The following is a 9,401-nucleotide window of genomic DNA, read 5'->3' on the forward strand; positions in this document are numbered from 1 at the left end:
CCCATTTTGGGAAGCAGCATCTGTCACAATCCCAGCACATGTTGCTGTAAATATAATGCTCACTACTGGTCATGCTTTGTTTGGACAGCAAGCACTTTGAGGCAGAGACCGTCTCCTGTTACGTGTGTACAAATCCTAGTACAATAGGGTCCTAATCTCAGTTAGGGCCTCCAGCTTCTATCATAATCCAAATACTGCCAAGAATACAGGGACGTGTGATCACGTAAGAGATGACTGTTTCCGAAAGGAAACATTTCCAGGCCTATAAATGTGGCTTTTTCATAACGAGCCTTTAATTGTTCTTCCCATGGTGTTGTTTAAGTATGCTATAAATTAATCAGACTTTAAACAATTGGGCGGTATTTGTTTCCTCCTCCTTCTGCCTGTGCTGGGGTTTGGCTGAACTGATTGTAATCCTAGTGCATGGAAATATTAGTCCAGGCAGCTCTGAGCAGGGGGGATTAATTACTTTAGCATGATAAACCTTTCCTATAGCTGTGCTGTCATGAGTCAGCATTTCTCTTTGCCGGGTGAACTGAGGTCTGGTAAAGGGTGCTGGCTGGGCAGGTCTGGAGAACAAAGCCCTTTATTTAGCCACAGAACTGATACAGCCAGCAGCAGGGCCATATGCCAACACAACAGGGTGCCTTAGCTCTACCCTGGAGGACCCCACCTGGAAAAGGCAAAGTGTCTTTTCTCTCCTTTGTGTCTCAGCAAAGACGGTCAAAGAAGTGGGACAGTTGTGATTGTGGTTTCTACTACTGTTTGTGCAGTGCCTAGCACAATGGCGTCCCATTCTGGGTTGGGTCTTAGCGTGAGTAATAGTAACTGCTGTGACCTCTATGGGGGACCAAATCAACACCTCCAAATTCTTTTCCTAGAGGCCGCTGAGCAGCCATCTTATGTCAACAATTTTTGGTCCCTGTTAGCCTGGGCAGGGTATGAACTCTTGACTCCAGCTGTGAAAAGTTCTGTATTATATTACCAGCCCCCAACTCCCAGCAATTATGTGCCTCCAGGCTATGGCACTAAAGAGCAGGCCCCTTTCATCATTACTAGAGATGGCTGGGAAATGGGAACTATTTCCCATGATACATTTCACAAGAAATGGGGAAGAAATCATTTGTTCTGAAAATGTCTGTGGAAACGTCCGTCTAATAATAATAATAAAAAATAAGGAAAATTTTCATTCCAAAAACAATTGCAAAAAATGTTGACCAGCTCTATTCTAATCTAATGCTACTGTGTTGATTTGATAGCAGTTTCCACTTATAATGCCTTGGTAAATGACTGCAGATGGAGCAGGGTGCAATGAATGGGAGTGAGTCCATATATGACTGAGTTAAATTTGACTCTGAATTTCAGGACAGTTAAGTGTGCTAAATAGAGCTGATCTGTCACAGTCCTGCCATTTCCAGTCCTGTCTAATAAGCAGCAATGCAAAGATACCACCTATAACGGATTGTTAAAGAGGGTGGGGGTGTGTGGGCAGGGGGTGGGGGTTGAAATAAAATACAACCTTTTCAGATTTCATTAGGAAGCTCTTTTAATCTGCCTACAGTCTGCTGGGTAAAAGCTTAAATCTCTCTCCCTGAGAGGATTATTTTTCTATCCGATATTTCAAATCATATTAAGCAAACGTGTTGAGCATAATCAAGCATTGCTCTGCAATTTTCTTTGCCGGCAGACGAGGGGATGGCTATAGCCGTAAGCTGTGCTACCATCAGCAACTGAAGTGCCCCTGAAGTAGGGAATGTAAGTATTTGTTCACGTTTAAATTTAGCCCAATAAATCATAACAACTTGTGCTTCTATATCAGGGGTGGCCGAACCGCAGCTTGAGAGCCACATGCACCTCTTTTACAGTTAAAGTGGGGCTTGCGGAACTCCCCCCATTCTCTGCCTACCTGACTGCAGGGGAGTGCGGGGCTGCTGCCCTGCCGTGGGGTGGTGGGGCCTGGGGTTTCTGCCAGAGATGACTGTTGCCTGCTGAGAGTGGGGGGGGAAATTTAAAAGGTTCACCCACCACCCCCCAACAGCTTGAGGAACACCCCCCCCCAAGCACATCCCCCCCTCTTATCTTCAGCAGCCCCTCCCTGCAGCTCCCAGGTATTAGGTCCTCGTGGAGAGGCAGCAGCAAACAGCTGGGACCTGCTGCGAGGGGCTGCTACTTTAGCTGGGCGGGGGGCAGTGCAGGAGGAGTGGGGAAGAGGTAGGAGCAAAAGCGGCAGCTCTCCTGGCTGCTCCCAGCTGTTTTCCGCTGCCTCTCCCCATGGCCTCAGCTCCCAGCTTGCTGGCTCCAGCAGCTGCTGTGCAGGGTGGGAGCCTGATGGCACCATGTGACCAAGCGGGTCCGGCAAACCCTGGCAAAAATCAGCAGGGCACGTGCCCCCCTATATGTTGCCTCTGGCTTCTATCCAGTGGGGAAGGGAGTCTCGGGGCTTCAGCCCTGTGGGGTGTGTCTGCTGCAGCTCGGGGCTTCAGCAGGAGTGAGGCTGAAGCTCCGAACCCTGGCAGGCACCTCCTGCAGGGCTGAAGCCCCATGATGCCCTCCCACAGGGCTGAAGCCCTAAGCTCTGGCAGGGACACCCCGGCTCTTGAACTTCTGAAGATTGTCATATACAGCTTGGAGGGCCAGCAAGTTTGGCCACCCGTATTCTATATAGTTTAATTGAGGATCTTAAAAGAATCTTACAAGCATTTGAGTAACTGAGCCTCAGAACACCCAGGGAATGTAGGTATCTATGATGATCCCCATATCACAGAGAGAGAAACTCAGGCCCAAGGTCTCAAAACAAGTATTAGAACTGAGGCTATTATACACTACGGCTTAGGTCGGTATAAGTTATGTCATTCGGGGGGTGAATAAGCCATCCTGTGAGTGATGTCAGTTACACTGACTTAAATGCCCCTGTGTACAGCACTATGTTGGTGGGAGAGCTTCTCCCACCAACAAGCTACCGCGGCTCGCGGGCTGGAGTAATTAAGTCGTTGGGAGAGCTTCTCCCGTCAGCTTTGAGTGTCTGCACTAGCAGTTCTACAGTGACGCAGCTGCAAGCTCTGTTGTGTATCCAGAGCCTTAGTCTCCTGTTCTGACCATCAGAAAACGCTCCTGGAGGACGCGATTCCAGTCTACAGTCCCCCTTTCTTTCGTTTGGGCGAGGAGCAAGCACAGTAGCTGGCAGGATGAGTTGAATGATAGAAAGAGGGTCTGGTTTCAAGAGCGACCAGCTCAGCATGGCCTCTCAGCCTCTAACAATTCCTTTTCTTGCAGTTCTTCCTGCATCACGGGGTGCTAGTCAAACAAGCAGGACTGGAACAGCACAGGTCATGCATAAAAGGACTGAAATGTGTTGGCAGCGCTGTGTGATGGGCACGGATTAGGACAGCTGGTACAGAGGGCATGGGAGGTGCACCAGCAGAGCTGGGTGTGGTGGGGCAGGATTGGAGGAGCAGGGAGAGCTGCTCACCACGCTCAGGTGCAAAGCAAAGTTGGGGTTAGAGAGGCAGGACTGGATCTGGATTGCTTTAGCTGGGAGCTGAAGAAAAGGCTAAAGGAAAGTTTCAACTTGCTGACGCTAGGCATTAATGACTTTACAACTATTGAAATGATTTCCTGCAGAGCTTGACTTGCTCTATAGATCTCTGAGACTGAAAATAATGTCAAGTCTGAAGCCTGTGCAAGGCTGACTTTCTGAGATGCTGAGCTCCCAGTTTGATGCAGCTCCTAGAGACTTCAATGGGATCTGTGGGTGCTCAGCCATTCTGAAAATCAGACCATGCCTGGGTTGCATTGTAGCTCACCCTTTGTAAGATTGCATGAGAAATGTTGGTCTGTATTATATTGTGTATTGTATTGACTGATGAGTATTTTATAATGGTAAAAGGAGAGACCATGTTTTAAGGCAATATGCTCCCAAAAGGCGTAATTTCAACTTTAATTCTGACTATTGCTTGTCTGATTTCTCAGCCTTGATGTTCCATTGATGCTAGATTTGGCATGAAGAATCAGGAGTTTGCTAGTTTCCTGATCCAAAATAAAAAAAAAAGATTTCAGGTAAAGGGATCTTTTCAAAAAATAATTAAAAAATAAAAAAATATAAAGAGGCCTTTGGGTAGATCCTGATTCACGCTGATCTGCGTTAGCTCGTGGAGTGGCACTGACCCCCTCCGTATCCAGGTACGCAACAGAGCTAAACACCAAGGACCTGACTCACCTGCAGTCATTTATAACACTGAAAAGTGAGTACAAAATGCTCCCCCATGAGAACAATAGTGTTTTATACCCTTTTGTCACAGATGTAAATTGCAGGGCAACAGAGAATCAGGTCCCCATGCTTGGTTTTTCAATCTACGCTTGTGTGCAGATAACAGCTCTGAAATAAGTAAAGTCTCCTAGGACAGGGCTTCTCAACCTTTTCCTGAGGGCCCCCCTGACCCGACCTGTGCCACAACATCTGGTTCTCTGCATACAAAAGCCAGGGCCAGCATTAAGGGGGCACAAGCGGGGCATTGCCCAGGGCCCCAAACCACTAGGGGCACAGAGAAGCTAAGTTTCTCAGGATTCTGCTTCAGCGCCAGGTGGCAGGGCCTGGGGCTCCGGGCTTCAGTACCATGCTGTGGGGCTTTGGCTTTCTGCCCTGGGCCCCAGTGAGTCTAACGCTGGTCCTGTTTGGCGGCCCCCCTGAAACCTGCTCACGGCCCCCCTGAAACCAACCACTGTCCTGGGAAATGGTGACTTGTGCTGAGGCAGAAAAAAACTGTATTGAAAGAATCAGTCCCACCTCTGTGAGCCCAGCTCCTGCTCATCTCAAAATAAGCTGCGATAGAAAAATAGCATGACAGGGACCCTCTTACTTTGTTATTGCCTCACTCCCTTTGTTATCAATCAGCATGTCCCAGTTGGTGCAGCCTTTTTTGGATGGGGTTATTGGCTACTCCTTGGCCTAAACTGATCTAAAGTAACCCAATACTCTGCCCATAGGGAGCAAAACTGTGCAAAGCCCATTGCTGAAAGGGAGCGCAGCAGCATCTCCTGGGACAGCTGCTACCTGTCTGAGCAAATTGTCAGTACTTCGAAGTCTATGGGGCTGAATCAGAAGCTGCTCTGCAAAATGCAGGAGAAATTCCCTGTCTTCTTTCTGATTGTTGCTGGGCTGCTTGGTCTGTCTGGTGAGCGATTCTTTTTGCTCCTGATTCAAGACCTGTCTTCCTTCCCTTTCATGTAGTAAAGTTAACAAAAGGAAAAGCTGACTTGATAATATGCCCCGAGTTCCTTGTGTGTGGCAGACTTAGGAAGGAAGGAGCCGCTCAGCCCTATTTGTTCATCACTCCTTGAAGGATTAACGTTTAAAATAAAATGGGGAAGGGCTAGAGGCAGGGAAGGGCTAGAGGCCCCAGGGGAGATCAGGGCCCCATTGTGTTAGCTGCTGTACGTACACACAGTAAGAGAGAGTCTGCCCTGAAGCGTTTGCAGGTTAAATAAAGAAGTGGTAGGAGGGGGAACAGAGAAATGAAGTGGCTTGCTGAAAATCGCACAGCAGAACCAGGAATAGGTGAGTCTCCAATTAGCGTCTTTTGCTGTGTCTTTTGACATCTGCTCCATAACGAGTGGCCTTTTTGGTCCCTTATCACAATGCAGAGGAGCTTTCTGCAGTTTCATTGGGAGCGGAATGTCTAACCACATATGAAATAATTGTAAAATCAAAGACAAGTTCGTAGTGCTGAAACAAAATAGAAGAGCTGTTGTCACTCTCATATACTGGGGTAAGGGTCTTTGCTTTTTAACACTTATAATCCACCTAGGAGAATATCCTGCAAACGCAATTATATTCACTTTACTCAAACAAGCAGTCTCACTGATGTCGCTACAACTGCTTGCGTGAGCAGAGCTAAGCATGGGTGTGTTCAAAGGATCTTCCACCTATGTTGTTTAGTCTTTTCCTCATCTCTTTTTTTTTTTACCCCCATGCTAATAATTTTTCACACACACACACACCTATGAAATGTTTAAGTCCCTGATTCAGCAAAGCACTCAAGCACCTGCTTAACTTGAAGCATGTGCTTAGCTCCCATTGAAGTAGACTGACAATAAAGCATGTGCTTCGGAACCTTACTGAATTGGACCCTGAACGGTGACCGATGTTTTGTTTCCATATTACAAAATCATCATTCAAAATGATATTTTATATATTCAGTATCTTATACGCCAGTCTTTAGAATATCAAAGTAGATTACATTTTTTAAATCTCCTATATTGCTTTCGATAAACTGCTCCCACTTGACAGCTATCTTACTCATTCTCCGAGCAGAGATTCTTCCTACCTGTAACTCCTAATCAGAATTGGCTTGACCAAAAATGTCACCCTTGGTCCGTGCTCTGAAGCCGAAATCCTCAGGCTTTAGCATTCAGAGATTTGATTTAAAATGCTGCGGCCTGATTTCTGTTTTGCCTTTTGTCAAATGCGCTAATTCACCATGAGCCGAAACACCTTTTAGCTTCATCCACCTGAGTTTGCAAACAGGCGCTGAAAGGCAAATACTCACTCTGTTTGCCTTCCAGCACTGTTTATCATGCTTGTCACTGTCTGGGAAGACACGCTTGGGAATGGCAATGCCCAGGAATGCGAAGGAAAAAAAGAGAACATATGTTCATAAAAACAATGGCCCTTTACACCACACCATAAAGGTGAGGAAGTGTCTGGTTTTGATCTGAAGAGGATGGGTCAGATAAACCAGGAGGCTCTGCCTTCTTTGTGCTGCTACAGCAATACAATGCATCTTTAAACCCGGTTTAATTCACCATTTCACCCAGAGTTACAGCTGCTTTGTGTCAGGGGAGTGAGGCAAACCAGCCAGAGTGCATTGGTGAATACAACCCTGTCATAGAATCATAGAATATAAGGGTTGGAAGGGACCCCAGAAGGTCATCTAGTCCAACCCCCTGCTCGAAGCAGGACCAAATCCCAGTTAAATCATCCCAGCCAGGGCTTTGTCAAGCCTGACCTTAAAAACCTCTAAGGAAGGAGATTCTACCACCTCCCTAGGTAACGCATTCCAGTGTTTCACCACCCTCTTAGTGAAAAAGTTTTTCCTAATATCCAATCTAAACCTCCCCCACTGCAACTTGAGACCATTACTCCTCGTTCTGTCATCTGCTACCATTGAGAACAGTCTAGAGCCATCCTCTTTGGAACCCCCTTTCAGGTAGTTGAAAGCAGCTATCAAATCCCCCCTCATTCTTCTCTTCTGCAGGCTAAACAATCCCAGCTCCCTCAGCCTCTCCTCATAACTCATGTGTTCCAGACCCCTAATCATGTTTGTTGCCCTTTGCTGGACTCTCTCCAATTTATCCACATCCTTCTTGAAGTGTGGGGCCCAAAACTGGACACAGTACTCCAGATGAGGCCTCACCAATGTCGAATAGAGGGGAACGATCATGTCCCTCGATCTGCTCGCTATGCCCCTACTTATACATCCCAAAATGCCATTGGCCTTCTTGACAACAAGGGCACACTGCTGACTCATATCCAGCTTCTCGTCCACTGTCACCCCTAGGTCCTTTTCCGCAGAACTGCTGCCTAGCCATTCGGTCCCTAGTCTGTAGCTGTGCATTGGGTTCTTCCGTCCTAAGTGCAGGACCCTGCACTTATCCTTATTGAACCTCATCAGATTTCTTTTGGCCCAATCCTCCAATTTGTCTAGGTCCTTCTGTATCCTATCCCTCCCCTCCAGCGTATCTACCACTCCTCCCAGTTTAGTATCATCCGCAAATTTGCTGAGAGTGCAATCCACACCATCCTCCAGATCATTTATGAAGATATTGAACAAAACCGGACCAGGACCGACCCGTGGGGCACTCCACTTGATACCGGCTGCCAACTAGACATGGAACCATTGATAACTAGCCGTTGAACCCGACAATCTAGCCAGCTTTCTACCCACCTTATAGTGCATTCTTCCAGCCCATACTTCCTTAACTTGCTGACAAGAATACTGTGGGAGACCGTGTCAAAAGCTTTGCTAAAGTCAAGAAACAATACATCCACTGCTTTCCCTTCATCCACAGAACCGTAATCTCATCATAAAAGGCGATTAGATTAGTCAGGCATGACCTTCCCTTGGTGAAGGGAAATAAATATAAAGGGAAGGCTAACCACCTTTAAATCCCTCCTGGCCAGAGGAAAAAACCCTTTCACCTGTAAAGGGTTAAGAAGCTAAAGATAACCTTGCTGGCACGTGACCAAAATGACCAATGAGGAGACAAGATACTTTCAAAGCTGGAGGGGGGGAAAACAAAGGGTTCTCTCTGTCTGTGTGTTGCTTTTGCCAGGACCAGAGCAGGAATGCAGGTCAGAACTCCTGTAAAGGGCTAATAAGCAATCTAGTTAGTTATGCGTTAGATTCTGTTTTGTTTAAATGGCTGATAAAATAAGTTGTGCTGAATGGAATATATATTCCTGTTTTTGTGTCTTTTTGTAACTTAAGGTTTTGCCTAGAGGGATTCTCTATGTTTTGAATCTAATTACCCTGTAAGGTATTTACCATCCTGGTTTTACAGAGGTGGTTCTTTTACTTTTTCTTCAATTAAAATTCTTCTTTTAAGAACCTTTTTGTTTTTTTCATTGTTCTTAAGGTCCAAGGGTTTGGGTCTGTGTTCACCTATGCAAATTGGTGAGGATTTTTATCAAGCCTTCCCCAGGAAAGGGGGTGTGGGGTTTGGGAGGATTTTGGGGGGAAAGACGTTTCCAAGCGGGCTCTTTCCCGGTTATATATTTGTTAGACGCGTGGTGGTGGCAGCAATAAAGTCCGGGGCAAAAGGTAAAATCGTCTGTACCTTGGGGAAGTTTTAACCTAAGCTGGTAAAAATAAGCTTAGGGGGTTTTTCATGCAGGTCCCCACATCTGTACCCTAGAGTTCAGAGTGGGGAGGGAACCTTGACAAGCCCTAATGCAGAACTTGTCATTCATGAGGAGTTGTCAGGAAAGTTTTAATCAATATTGAGTCTTAAAGGAATAATTATCTTTTTTAGATGCATGTTGTTGCTGTGGCACTAGTAATGAGATCACGGTTGTACTTGGAACATCTGTTTAGTCTTATAATCTAGGGCCTTCCTGGCTGAAAGCATTCGGACCAGGCAGTGAGCCTCTTAAAGACTGTGTCTTATGGTATGTCTACACCACAACTAAAAACCATGGCTGGCCAGTGTCCGCTAACTCAGGCTGTAAAATTGCAATGTAGATGTTCAGTCTCTGCCTGTAGCCTCTAAGGCAGCGGTACTCCACACAGTCAATCTGGCTATAGGGAAACCCTATTTATAGTGAAAGAATGACAACCCCAGATTTCAGTTCTGAGTCTCATGAAACCTGACCTTCCAAAGCCTATTGAAGTCAAGGGGAATCT

The sequence above is a fragment of the Caretta caretta genome, chromosome 22 (genome assembly GCF_965140235.1).
Source record: "Caretta caretta isolate rCarCar2 chromosome 22, rCarCar1.hap1, whole genome shotgun sequence".
Classification (NCBI taxonomy): domain Eukaryota; kingdom Metazoa; phylum Chordata; order Testudines; family Cheloniidae; genus Caretta; species Caretta caretta.